Genomic DNA, 14,836 nt, shown 5'->3' on the forward strand with positions numbered 1-14,836 from the left:
GGGTACATGGCTGTTCACCTTAACCACATTGTTGGGGACCTGGGCTTAGGAGAGTCACAGGCCACAGAGCAAGTAGAGCTTCTGGGATGAACATCTCCAATTCTGAGCTGTCCTGAGGAAAACAGCAGCCATTCTGGAAGGGGGGGGGGGAAGGAAGTGGACAGAGAGGAGGCAGGGCAATGCTCCTGTCACCTGCTGTACTGAGGTGGGGGCTCCTCCTCACAGCCTTTGAGAACTTGGGCCTGAGACTCATGAGCCATGGCTTCTGTCTCCCCCCCAGCCGCCCTCTCCCCAGTGAGGCCTTTGCTCCCTCCACCACCACTGGGTGCCGGTAGCACCAAAACTACCTCTGGACTCAGAAAAAACCCTTAGCTGAGAGCCCCTGAGTATTTTCCAGGGGGCTTTCAGAGCTATAAGCTGCAGGAATCACTTGGGGAACTCAAAATAAGATAGCGTGTCTGTGGGTACGGTTCATTTGGTAGAGCGCTTGCCTAGTGTGCATGAGGCCCTGGGTTCCATCACCAGAACCCGATAAACTGAGATGCCATCATGCTGGAGTGGAGATAAGAGGCTCATCAAGCTCATCCTTGGCTACATATCAAGTTCAAAGTCAGCCTAGGCTACAAGACAAAGTCTCAGGAAAAGAAAAAGTAAGTGAAAACAGATGGGGTAGTGTCTTCAACCTTATCCACCCTGGAGTCTGACTTAGCTGGGCCAGGCATGGCTAGAAAGGAGGAATCACCCAGTGACAGTGGACCACAAGGGAGACCTAAATATCTAGTGTCAAGAGCCCATCTGGCGGGCTGGAGAGATGACACAGAGGTTAAGAGCACTGATTGCTCTTCCAGAGGACCCAAGTTCAATTCCCAGCAACCATATGGTGGCTCACAACTATCTATAATGAGATCTGGTGCCCTCTTCTGGCCTTCCACTGTACATGCAGGCAGAACACTGTATACGTAATAATAATTAAATCTTAAAAAAAAAAAAAAAAAAAAAAAAGCCCATCAGGCACCAGTCTTGGTGGTGCATGCCTGTAATTCCAGTATGAGGGGAGTATGAGGGGAGGCAGAAGCAGGTGGATCTCTGTGAGTTCAAGGCCAGCTTGGTCTACGAAGAGAGTCCAGGACAGCCAAGGCTACACAGAGAAACCCTGCCTCAAAACAAAACAAAACAAAACAAAAAGCCCATCTGGCAGCCAGGCTGGACCATGTACTGAGGTGCACTGCTGATTTTGTGGTAGGGTGGTATTGGAAGCTTCTGGAAGGGCGCTGGGTTCTGGAGAAGGAGGGTCACTTGCAGTGGGAAACAACTGCAGGGACATTGAAGATCGGGTGGTACCTGGGAAGCCATCTCAGATTCATCTGGAGCTTTAGGGCAGGGCAGAGGCCAGGCTGGGTATCCTTGGTGTGGTCCTGGGTGGATGGCTGGGAAATCAGGTTCCCTTTGAGCTCTGGGTCTCCTTCCATCTGCATGAGCAGTGGGACAGTTGGTCCCCACCACCCTCTCATCCCCAGGGATTATCTGCCTCAGGAGTCATTTCCTGTATGCCCTTCTACATGATCCAAGTACTTCCTGTGTCAGGCGTATCCACCCTTCTTGGCATCAAACTCTGGGGACCAAGGAGAGGAAGGACAGGCAACTGGTGGTCCTACAGGCTGGGTAGGGCTGTCATGGTAGAAGGGGCAGACTAGAAAAAGGCTGAGAAAGTTCTGCGCCTGTCCAGGACAGGAAGGAGGAAGAGTGGGAGCTGGGGCGCTGCTGCCTCCTATAGGCCACTTCTCCTCCTTCCCTCTGCCCCTCTCTGTTTAGTTCCTTGCTGCGGTGGAGCCCTATCCTGTACTCTACTTGCTCCTCTGGTAGCCCAGGAATGCAGGCAGGCTGACTGCTCTGCTGGCATTGGACACTCAGCATGAGGTGCAGGGTCTGGTTTGCACATGCCAGCAGCCCCTGCAGGGGCATAAGTGGGAGGGTGAAGGAAGGTCTGCATTCCCAGGCCTAGATGGGGGTGCAATGGATGCCAGCACCCATCCTCAGAGGACACTGCCTGCCAGCTGCCAACCTGTGCAGGAAGCAGGGCTGGCCCTGCCTTTGGCTAGGACACTTTTGGAGAGTACCCACACACACACTTATACACATCCCAGTGCATAAAGTGGCTGCATGGCAGCTGAGAGACGGCAGTGGTGACTCCACTGTATGGGACTGTAGTGGCAGCTATGGGGAGAGTGGCACCTGAGACCCAGGCCACCAACTGACTTGGGCTAAAGCCCTTGTGCCTCCATAGCTGGATACAGTCTCAGGAAGCTGCTCAGGCTTTCTCAGACACAAGGATAAGGCATAATTTTTGATTCTGAGTAGTGCCCTACCTAGCCCAGGCTGGCCCCAAACTCTCTATGTAGTTAAGGCTGGCCTCAAACTCCTCACCCTCCTGCTCCTATCTTCTAAGTGGTAAGATTAAAGATGTTTGTTAAAATGAACAGGGCGTGGTGGCGCACGGCTTTAATCCCAATACTTGGGAGGCAGAGGTAGGCAGATCTCTGAGTTAGAGGCCAGTAGACATTTTCTTAATCAGTGATTGGTGGGGCATGGCCCAGCCCATTGTGAATGAGGAAACCCCTGGGCTGGTGGTCCTGGGTTCTATAAAAAAGCAGGCTGAGGAACCTTGTGATGAGCAGGCCATGTATGCAGCACTTCCTAGCACTCAAGAGGTGAAGGCCAAAGTTCAATCTTCAGCTACAAAGTGAGTTCAAGGCTAGCCTGGGATACATAAGACCCTGTCTCAAAAACAAAACAACAGCAAAACCAAAACCAACAAACCAACCAACCAACCAACCAAAAACAGGACCTCAAAAGATGGAAAGCCATAGACCCGATGGCCGGGTCCTCATAATGAAATCTATAGAAGATGTCACTTTTGTGGCACATGAAAAGGGGCCAGGGAAGTGGCTGAGCGGGTAACATGCCTGCCCTGTCAGGGAGAGAAAGAGACAGGAGTCCTGGCCAGCTAGTCTAGCCAATTGGTGAACTCTGGGTTCAGTGAGAGTCCTTGTCTCAAAAAACTAAGATGGAGAATAATAGTAGAAGACACTCAATATTGACCTCTGGCCTCTACTTGCCTGTATGTACAGGTGTGTGTGTGTGAGCATGCTCAGATCAGGCAGCTCACAACTGTCTGATTCAGCTCCAAGGGGTCATGTATCTCTAGCTACCACAGGCACCAGCATTCACATGTATATATCCACAAGTAGACATATACACACACACAGAACTTAAAATAATAAAAATGATTTTTTTTTTTTTTTTAAGGAGAGGTGGGAGCCTGGCATGGTGGCACATACCTTTAATCCCAGCACTCCTGAGGCAGAGTCAGGTGGATCTCTGAGTTCGAGGCCAGCCTGGTCTATAAAGCAAGTCCAGGACAGCCAGAGCTATTACACAGTCTAGAGGTTCGGGCGGGGGAAAGAAGAGGTGGGGAAGGGAGGACTTGGGAAGGGCAAGTCATGATCAGAATACACTGTATGGGAAACTCTTATTTTTTTCCCCCAATTGTTTTTTTCTTTTTTTAAAAATTTATTTATTTATTATTTATACAGTGTTCTATCTGCATATGAGCTTGCACACCACAAGAGGACACCAGATCTCAATAAAGGTGGTTGTGAGCCACAATGTGGTTGCTGGAAATTGAACTCAGGACCTTTAGGAAGAGCAGACAGGGCTCTTAACCACTGAGCCATCTCTCCAGCCCTTTTCTTCCAATTGTAAGAAAACAAAAAGAGTGCCGGGCGTGGTGGCGCACGCCTTTAATCCCAGCACTCGGGAGGCAGAGGCAGGTGGATCGCTGTGACTTCGAGGCCAGCCTGGTCTACAAAGTGAGTCCAGGATGGCCAAGGCTACACAGAGAAACCCTGTCTCGAAAAACCAAAAAACAAACAAACAAACAAACAAACAAACAAACAACAAAACAACAAAAAGAGGAAAAGCCATGGGCTGGGAGTCAGTACTTGCAGATCATCTGTCTGATAAAGGGCATGTGTCAAAATATATAAAGAACTCTCACAATTGAAAAACAAGAAGGAGGAGCTGGAGAAATGGCTTAGTGGGTAAGAACAGGTATTACTCTTCAAGAGGACTGGAGTTTGATTCCCAGCACTCATATTAGGAGGCTGACAACTGCCTGTAACTCTGTCTTCAGGGGACCTGACACCTCTGGCCTCTGTTTGCACCCACATTCGTGTGCCACACACATACACAGACATGAAGACATAGGATTTTTTTTTTCCGAGACAGGGTTTCTCTGTGTAGCCTTGGCCATCCTGGACTCACTTTGTAGACCAGGCTGGCCTCGAACTCACAGCGATCTGCCTGCCTCTGCCTCCCGAGTGCTGGGATTAAAGGCGTGCGCCACCACGCCTGGCTCCAACATAGGATTTTTTACAAAGGCAAACACCCAATAAAACCCTAGGCTGTGGGGATGGCTCAGTGTGTAACACACCACCCCCTCAAGCAAGCACAAGGACCAGACTGCAGAGTGCCTTCAGCATACAGGAGACCTTGAGTTCTATCTTCTGTACCCCAAACCCCACCGCAACGGCAGCAACAGCAAATGAAGTGAATGATTTAGGAGACCCGACTTGCAGGAGTAGACTTAGGTGGCAGCAGGGGATCGGCTCCACACACAGTGAGGACACATGGGTCAGAGCCATCCTGTGGGACACAATACTAACACACATCAGTTGGCCTTGGAACGGGGGTGATGGGAGTCCAGCACTTAGGTGCTGGTGGGGGGGGGGCACAAAGAACAGTCATTTAAATCCAGCCTGGGCTATGTGAGAAACCCCTGTCTTAAAAAACAGAATAAAGGCCAGAAATATGGCTCAGTGGGTAGAGGCCCTGACTACAAAGTCTGGCGACCTGAGTTCCATCCCCAGTTAACACAGAGTGGAAGGAGAAAACTGACTCCACAAAGTTGTTCTCTGACCTTCATGTGCGTGCTGTAGCATGCGTGTGCCAACATACCACACATGAACACATGTGCAGAGAAGGAGGGAAAAAAGACATTTGGTAAGGCGGGACAGAGGAGCCATGTGACAGGGGGAGTTGTCCTGGAGGAAGAGTGAGATCTCAGCATGTCCAAACCCCAAACATCTCGTCTGGAGACCAAGAGGAACAGGACTTCTCCCTCCCTGGCCTCGGCCTGCATGTCCTGGCCCAAGTAGCCTTATGACTCCCACCTCTGAGGTAGTCATGTAGCCTGGTGGCCAGGTCATAGGTTAAACTTCCCTCTCCCTATAAGGTCCTGTCCAGCAAGCACTTGGAATTTCTCTTTGTGCAAATAAGGGATTCCCAGCACCTTGGCCCTGGCCAGTGATGTACACTCACCCTAAAAGCCTCTACCCACTCCCCAAAGGTTTAAATAGCCTTTGTTCTTCTAATTAAACAAGCTACTCAGTCAGTGAAGCTGTCTCTGGAGAGTCTGCTCTTGTCCCGTTCTTGTCCTGCTCACAGTCACATGAGGACTCAGTCATTCCCACCTTGCTTTCTCTCTCAGGCCACTAGTCTGATTTCGGGTGATCATGCAGCCGTTGAGGGGGGTGGGAGCAGAGCGGGAACGACCAATGTGGAAGTTGTTGCTGGGAACCTGGTGCAATCTCTTGGGAACCAGTTTTGTAGATTCTTCAAGAGTCAAAAGTTTGCTTCTCAGCGGGTCCTTCTACACTTGTAGTCGCTACCAAAGAGAACGGCGCCCACAGTGACTTGCATAGTGTGCTTGTGTAACATGCTTTCAATAGCTTAGAATAGCCAGACGGTGGTGGTGCACACCTTTAATCCCAGCACTCGGGAGGCAGAGGCAGGTGGATGGATTGCTGTGAGTTTGAGGCCAGCCTGGTCTACAAAGCTAGTCCAGGACAGCCAGGGCTACACAGAGAAACCCTATCTCGAAAAAACCAACCAACCAACCAACCAACCAATAGCTTAGAATAGAAACAGCAGCCAGGTCCATCCAAGCGCTGGCGCGCTGTCCCAGTTTGCTCCTGTTGCTGTGAGAGAACACAGACCAAAAGCAACTGGGGGAAGGAAGGGTTTCTTTCACTTTATAGTTTCTAGCCCATCGATGAGGGAAATGCAGGCAGGAGCCTGGAGGCAGGAGCTGATGCAGAGACCATGGAGGGTGCTGCTTACTGGCTTGCTCTCCAAGGCTTGTTCAGCCTACTTTCTTATATCACCCAGGAGCATCAGCCTTAGAAGTAGCATCACCTACATCATCAAGAAAATGTCCCACAGGCCAATCTGATGGAGGTAACTCCTCACTTGAGGGTCCCTTTTTCCAGGTGTGTCAAGGTGCTAACCGTGATGAGCTATCACAAGTGCCTATTGAGCAGCAACAGAGGGAGGACTGGGTTGCTGACACTGCCCTGCATGCGGACCTCAAAACATACTGCCCAGTTGGTATGGAGTACGCCCATGATCCCCACTCTGGGAGCAGAGACAAGATCTCAAGTCCAAAGCCAGCCTAGGCTACATAAAAAGACTTTGTCTCCAAAACCGAAGCAGAACAACCCTTCCTGCACCCCCAGACCCACACTGCACAGGGAAAGAAACCAGAGGCAAAAGGCTACACAATATGTGATTCCACTAACAGGAAACATTCAGAACAGGCAAATCCAGAGACAGAAATCGGATTAATGGTTGCCAGGGCTGCAGGTGGACCAAGGAAGGGCTGCAAGTGGGCTGAGACAACCTTCAGTTTACTGACATGATTGAATTGTGCACTTACAATGGGTGGCTTTAAGGTATAAAAGTTATTCTTGCATAATAAAACTATACCCTCCAAGGTCATCAGAGCCTCCAGCAGGGCTCCGAGGAGGAGGCGGGAGGGCCCAGTGGGTGCCGAGCAGGAGGAGGAGAGAAAGGGAGAGAAACAGAAGCTGCTCTGGAGTGGGTGCAGAGATGGCATGAGGGGGAAAGATAAAGGCAGGGACACCCATGGATCTTAGGCACCAAGGTCATCACAGGGTCACTGTGATTCAGGGCACATGCTGATCAGGAGTCAGGTCTCCAGGTCCCAGCCAAGAGCTAAAGTCTTCCTTCCTTCCTTCCTTTCTTCCTTCCTTCCTTCCTTCCTTCCCTCCTTCCTTCCTTCCTTTCCTCCTCCTCCTCTTCCTCCTTCTCCTCCTCTTCATCCTCCTCCTCCTTCTTCTTCCTCCTCCTCCTCCTCCTCCTCCTCTTCTTCTTCTTCTTCTTCTTCTTCTTCTTCTTCTTTCTTCTTCTTCTTCTTCTTCTCTCTCTCTCTCTCTCTCTCTCTCTCTCTCTCTCTCTCTCTCTCTCATTCTTGGCTCAGTCCTTCACTACAGTCACTCCTATACTATAGTCCTCGCTGTCCTGGAGTCTTTGTAGACCAGGCTGGCCTCGAACTCACAGAGATGCGCCTACCTCTGCCTCTCGAGTGCTGGGATTAAAGGCGTGTGGCAACATGTTGGGCCTCAGACATGGCTTCTTACACCTCTCTAATTAAATGTTGGCTCTTTGGGGAAGGGGGTGTTGGCAGCTAGCGTGGAGGTCAGGCAAGCCTTCTACCTCTGAAGACCACCAGGCCAGCAGGACAGAGCCCTAACATAGGCAAGGAGTTAAGAAGGAGCGTAAGACGTAAAAAATAGGAATCTCAAGGCTAGCATGCCAAGAGCCCAGGCTGGCAGACGCCAGGCAGGAAGAATAGGCAATGAGAGCTATGGCCGAGGTCAGTGGTAGGTGGATAGCAGGTGGGCAGGGTCATAGCCAGGGACTTGGACCCTGCATAGCCACTGCAGTGTTAGCAGATTCACATGCTGCCTGGATGTACACATGAGATGAGTACAGGAAGAGAAATAGGTCTGGAAATACGGTGGGGTGTGTGCTGACTTAGAGGGGAGCTCTCAGGAGCTATAACATGTCCCTGTGGAGAGCCAGCCACACATGCCTGCATTCCCAGCACCCAGAAGATGGGGAGGGGGCAAGAAAATGATGGACAAGAGGACCAGTAGTTGAAGGTCATCCTCAGCTACACAGCGAATTTGAGGCCAGCCTGGGCTACATGAGATCCTGTCTAGAAAAAAGTTCCCATGGGTACAGAGTCCTGACCTTCACACATGCCAGCCAAGGACTCTGCACTCACACACCCATCTCTTTGCTTTGTACTTGGTTTGTTTTGAGTACATGCGTCTCTTTCTATATTTTTCTTTGTGCTGAAGTGAAATTCATATCAAATAAATTCAAGGGGCCATTGAGTTGCCTCTGCAGGTAAAGGTGCCTACTATCCCTTCCATGCAATGTGAACTCAATCCCTGGCACCCACACATAGGTGGAAAAAACTGACCTTCATGTGCCTTATGACCTCTACACGCACACTGATGCCCACACCTAAATAGGTACACACACAATACACAATAAGCTAATGTAGATTTAAGTCAATGGTTTTAAGGGGGGAAAAAATCCCCGAGTTGAAGGAACAAAGCAATACCTACCCTATGGCTACAAGAAAGAGTGGCAATGCTCTCTCTTTCCTGCTGTGAGGAGCCTCAGGTCAGAATAAAGTGTGACTGTCTCTCTGTCACCTCCTCACCTCAGGAGGATGTGGGTCTGCTTCATCTCTGTGCGGGTGTGAAGCTGTTCTGGAAACTTCCACCAGGTGCTGCACATGCTGGCTTCCACCTGTACCCCCTTCTGCACCCTAAGACTCAGGGCATGCTATTCACCCCAAGATCAATTGGAAGCACAAGAAACCACAGTTCTACAATTGAGAAAAATGTCAAATAGAAGCTACTAAAGTTTGTCCGGGAGACTGCGCTCTTCTGTCATCATGTCTCATCTCTCTGATGTCAGTACATTCAAAAGCAAAATGGAGACATGTGCACTCGCATGAACGTATGTGCACATGATGAAGGAAGCCACACTGAACTAATTCCAGACGTCGCTTACACTGGCTTCAAATCAATGGCAATGGCTGTTTTATGACAAATAGTATTGAAGGTTGGATGTGGTAGGCTCTGTGGCAGGACTTCCCAAAGCAAGGGGTTTAGCAGTCCCAGCTTGGTGGGGTGAGACTGGGGTGAGGCCTGCTGAGGAAGAGACTCTCTGATAGGCTCCTGTGTGGGTGTGAGTGGTGATGGGATCCGCCCCGCCCACTGGGTGTGGTGGGACCTGGCTCCTGTGTCTCCTTCAGCCCACAGAATCCTCTGTGAGTTACTGTACCCACACTGCTCAAGTCAGAATTTGGGAAATCTTGAGCTGTTGTGACAGAGATCGGAGCCCTGCCAACTAAGAGGAAGTGGTGTTTGCAGGTTGTCTTCCTGCTCAGACGCCAAGGTCTCCTTGAAAGACAGTGATGTCGTCTTTCACCTGTCCACACCTCCACAGACAACCAGTGGCAAGAAGGCCTTGAAGGTTCCAAGCCCAGGCCAGAGCTTTTTATCCAGCCCAGCACATCTGGGGAGATCTTGGGAGGCTGTGGACCGGTGAGCTCTGGGTACAAATCTACAAATGCTGCCAGGCTCTATGGCCAGGCCTGTCATGGCGACTACTCAGGAGTTTGAGGTAAATGCTGCCAGGCTCTATGGCCAGGCCTGTCATGGCGACTACTCAGGAGTTTGAGGCGGAGGATGGTGGAGTTCAAGGCATGCCTAGGCTAAAGAGCTCAAAGTTAGAGTGGGTTTGACTTAGCCCCATTCTGTTTCAAAATAAAAAGTGAAAAGGGGACAGGGGACACAGTTTAGTGTTAGAACACTGCCTTGAGGCCCTCAGTTCTGGAAGAAGAAATACAACAGGGCAGGTTTCTCTTCTTAGACCAGGCATGATGGGGGGGGGGCTTGGTGCCCCCAGACCTGAGCTGTACAAAGTACTTTGTTCCAGATTCTAGTCAGGAGCTTGGGCAACTTCATATGTTCCCAATTCAGTGTGTGTGTTTATGTGTGTTCCATTCCCAGGAAGACTGGGTGCCAGCCCAGACCTTAGCTGGCCCAGCAGCTTCAAAGCAGGCACCATGGTGTACAGACATTGCCTACCCTGGCCTGGGAACTGTGCCCAGGGACGACCACAGGGCTGGCATTTTCTTCCTTGAGAACTCAGAGTGATGGCTGCACCTCTCCACAGAGCAGTTCTGTCCTGTAGGCTCTGGGCCAGCACACTGGGGATAGTGCCAGGAGGGTGAGGGTGTCACACACAACAACAAATGTGGGGGGTAGGGAACCCAGGACAGGAGGTGCTCGTGACTTAGGCTGCTGGGCATAGGCTCAGCCTCCTGCTCCCTGCCCCCTCACAGGGCTACTGTGCTTGAGGCTTCCTGGGGTGTGAGAAAGAGGAGAGGCGAGGCTCCCATTCCTCATTACAACACAAGCCTAGAAGTCTGAGAACAAAGATGAAGCTGCGAGGCCTTGGCCACTCTGTACTTCAGGTGGCTGGCACTTGCTCAGCCATCTATCCACCTGTCCATCCATCCATTGTCTGTGAGACTTTCCTTGGGTCCCTGCTGTGACTGTGGTGCCTCAGGTGGTTTGGCCCCTACCTTGTCACCTGGTGGCTGGGCACAGCTCTTGGCCATGTAATGGTTTGTGGGATAACCCTGAGGAATTTTCACCTTGTAGCCACCAACTTGCCAAACCGAAAGTGAGGCAGAGGCCTCAGAGGTGAGGCAATGGATGGGGCAGCTCTTTGTTGCTTGCCTGTGTCTGGGAAGCTCTTCCCTGGCAATGCGGTAGCTTTGCATACACGTATACCCCCCCTAATCAATCAATCAATCAATCAATCAGTCAATTGTGTCAGAAGACCCAAATCTGGGGCATACTAGGCTGATGTCTGGGTGTCCTCTTTGATTTCCTGTGCTTAAGAAGACATTTGGTTGGTTGTTTTTTTGAGACACACCAAAAGCTCTTGTTTTTGACATGGTCCTATATAGCACAGGCTGACTTTGTACTTGAAGCAACCCTCCTGCGGCAGCCTCCTAAGTGCTAGGACTAGAGGTATATCTGGCTTATGCCGGCTGGAGAATGAACCAACGGCTTCATGAATGTTGAATGGACCCTCTACCAAGTGAACTACAAGCACATGCCCCTTGTTGCTTTGTTTTGTTTTTGAAAAAGGGTCTCACTCTTTGTAGACTGGCCTGTAACTCATCACACAGCCCAGGCTGGGAGCAATCCTCCTACTTTCAGCCTCCTGAATGCCGAGATGACAAGTGTAAGCCACCATGCCCAGCTTGAGAATTATTTTAAAGCTTACAGGTGCTAAATCACGCCCCCCCCGCCCCAGCACCTGGTACCAGTGGCCTCTTGGGAGTCAGAGGTGGCTGCACTGGTTGCTGGCAGGTCTTCTGGGCTTGTTCTCAATGTGGACATGCCTGTGTGGATGCCCAGAAAGCCACTTATGACCGGGAGGCCCCAGCACCGAGGGCTTCCGGCTCACTGTAGTGCACTGATATTGTCTCAGCTGGTAGCACCTTCGTCCTGTCTTCCAACTAGAAAGACATTCAGAGAGGCCCCCCTGCACAGGTTGTCTGGAAGGGAGTGAGCCTTGTGGTAAGGAGGCCCTGGCTGCCTGAGCTGGAGAGGAACTCAGAAGACCTCTGAGGTAAGGGTTCATCTCCAGGAGCAGAGGCAGTGCGACAAACGGCCACGCCACCTCCCCACAGAGCTCTGCCAGCCAGCAGTGAGAAGAAATGATTTCCTTCCTCACTGAGGCTCTCACGAACTTCAGGCAGGAGGAAAGCAGGCAGAGATCACAGCAGGCAAGCGAAGAAGACCATAGCATGGCAGGCCCCTCCTCCACCCACGAGCATGGATGTGTAGTCTTTAAAATAATCCAACATGGGTGGTCGCGATGGCTTAACAGACAAAGGTACTGGTCCTCAAGCCTGATGCTGAGTTTGATAGCAGGACCCACATGATGGAAGGAGAGAACCAAGTCCTACAAATTGCTCTGAGACTTCCACAAGTGCAGTGTGGCATTCCCAACACACACACACACACACACACACACACACACACACACACACACAAACACGCGCGCGCGCATGTGCACCTGGAGACAAGAGCAAGTCAAAAGCCCTAAAGGCTGAAGACGGGTCCTCTGCACACCTTCTAGGATTCCCCCCCAACCCCCAGACCCTTCTCTGTCCCTCCTACCTGTTGGCACAGGAACTCAGTGGCCGTCTTTAGTCTCAAGAGATTTGTTCAGGTTGGGGACGGTCACTCTCTCTTCTGTGGTGGCCATCTGGCCTTGGGCTGCTTCCCATCCCTCCTGTTCCATGTGGACTAAATGCCTGGCCTTTGCAGAGAAGGCAAATTATCCCTAAGCCTTGTGTGTGCCCTGTGGCGTTCAAAGCTTTAATCTCCTTCCTTTGGATTCCCTTGACTGGCCCTGGGGTGGGCCAATGGGAGCTCAAGCAGAAAACAGGGGTGAGTGGGGGAGGAAGAGGGAAGGGGAAGGGGAAGCCGTTTCTGGGTGTCTGCCCCCGCCCCCCCGTAAGGTAGGTGTGAGTATTTTGAATGACCCTAGAGGTGACACTGGACCACAGTGCAGGTTTTAGGTTTACACACAGCCTGAGGGTACAAAGTGTAAAGCCTGGAGTGGTGGGTGACAGAGCTCTGTACTTGGCATCTATCTGCCCCTAAGCCACACCCAGGCCTGCTGGGGCAGGGAGGGGCGGGCAGGTTGTCTGAGCTGGTTGGTTTGTACAGAACTGCCTAACTTCAGACTTCTGAGGCAGCGTACAGCATGAGCCCTGCCCTCCGAGGAATGCCCTCCCCAAGGCCTGTGATCACTAGAGGACCCGTGAGTACCAGGGCTCACACTGGGGACAAAGCCACAGAACTTGCCGTTCATGTGGTCAGCGGGGGACTGGTCCCAGTGAAGGACTGTGGGGTGACAGGACTGCCCTGGAAAAGGGAGTCTGGGTGCTGTAGGTGCTCTGAGACCCTGTTACTCTCAGCGAGGGCATAGCTAGAACCTTGTTGATACTCTCCATGCTCCTGGTACCAGGATGCTTGGTAGAGCAGCCAACCACAGAGGCTGTCCCCAAACCTGTTCCCAGGAGGGCCCTGGGCCTTGGGCTTTGAGAATGAAAGCAGCAACGTTAAAACACTCCCCTCCTACCTCCAAGGAGGCAGACTGCTGCTGTAAGGTGCACAAGGACCCCTGCAGGCTAAGAGAGCCAGCCTAGTATACTGGGCTGCTGAGAAAGATCCCTCAGGCCTTGGGTCTGTAGTATAACTGCAGGTCAAACTGAGGTGCCTCTAGTTCCCAACTCTGCATGCCAAGAGCCTCAGCGGGGGACCACACACCCCTTCAGTGGCTTATCCTGAGCTTAGGTTTCTGGGTCTCACAAGATGATTGTGTGGACTGACTGACCGCTGACAGCCAAGCTGGGCCTCTCTCTGCCACAGTCACTCAAACACTATATATCTAGGTCTTCAAGGACTATCCAACTTACTGTAGTGAGGCCTCTCTCGGGTGCTGGGTAGCCATTTCTCCCAGTGTGTGTGGAAGACCTTTTGACCATGGCTCCTCCTGTGTGTGTCCTGTGTGTGGGGGTACCCACCATGGTGGGTGGAGATGGAAGGATCTGAGTGGTGGGTGCAGTATGCCTGGGAGAAGGTGATGGGGGGTGTGACAGAGACTGGTTAATGGTAGTCTTATGATCTGTTCGGTCCTCAGCCTCCAGGAGGCAGCAACAATCTTGGCTGAACTGTCTGGGGATGTAAGGTCTTGCCACAGCTTCAGAACTCTGGAGAGCAGAGGCAGTGCATTAGCTAGTGCCATGGTCAGCAAGGGACCATTGCTCTCCCACCCAAATCACTCCCAGGAGAGACAAGGCACTTAGGGTTGTGTTAGATAGTCTTCTCTCCAGGATGTTTTGTTTCCGTTTTGCTCTTTTGGTTTGTTATGAGGCAAGGTCTCTCTGTGTAGCCTTGGCTGTCTTGGACTCCCTTTGTAGACCAGGCTGGCCTCAAACTCACAACTATGGTGCCTCAGCTTCCCATGCGCCGGGATCACAGCCATGTGCCACCAAGTATGGCTGTGTATGTCTTTTGTTAGATGACTCTGTTACAAGTATCTTCTCACAATGTGCTGTTTCCTAAGTTACATTTTTTTTTTTTTTTGAGAAAAGGTCAATGTAGCTCAGGCTGGCTTAGAATTCTGGATCCTTCTCCATCAGTTTTCTGAGTGCTAGGATTAACAAGCATGGACCATCACACCTCCATCCCAGGTGTGTGTGTGTCTATCCAGGTATGAATGCACATGCGTGTGTCTATGTTTGGTATCTTCCTCAATCTGCTGCCTACCTTATTTATTAAGATAGGTTCTCTCTATACAGCCTTGGCTAACCTGGAACTCAGAAATTCACTTGGTTTTGCCTCCAGAGTGCAGGGGCATGTGACATCATACCTGGCATCCTACCTTGTATATATTTAAAACTGTGTGTGTATGTGTGTGTGTATGCTCACGCTCATGCGCCCTGCAGAGGCTGGAAAATGGTGTTGGATGTCTGGAGATTCAGTTACAGACATTGTGAGCCACCCAATGTAAGTGCTGGGAACCTAAGCCAGGTCATGCTCAGAATGGCATGTTCAATTCTCTAGCCCTCTCTCTACCCTACTTTTTGAGACAGTGTCTCTTCCTTGACTCAGCTAGGCTGGCCAGCCAGTTCCAGGGACCAACCAGTGCCATTGTCACAGCTGCTTGTGGCTCTATCTGGCTTTTCCTGTGGGTGCTGGGATGTGAGCTCATGGTCCTCAGCACTTTACCCTCTAGGCCATCTCCCAGCCCTGCTTTCCTGAGCATCAACTTCCTAATTGTCCTTTTTATGAAC

The sequence above is a fragment of the Acomys russatus genome, chromosome 26 (genome assembly GCF_903995435.1).
Source record: "Acomys russatus chromosome 26, mAcoRus1.1, whole genome shotgun sequence".
In the NCBI taxonomy this organism is placed as follows: Eukaryota; Metazoa; Chordata; class Mammalia; order Rodentia; family Muridae; genus Acomys; species Acomys russatus.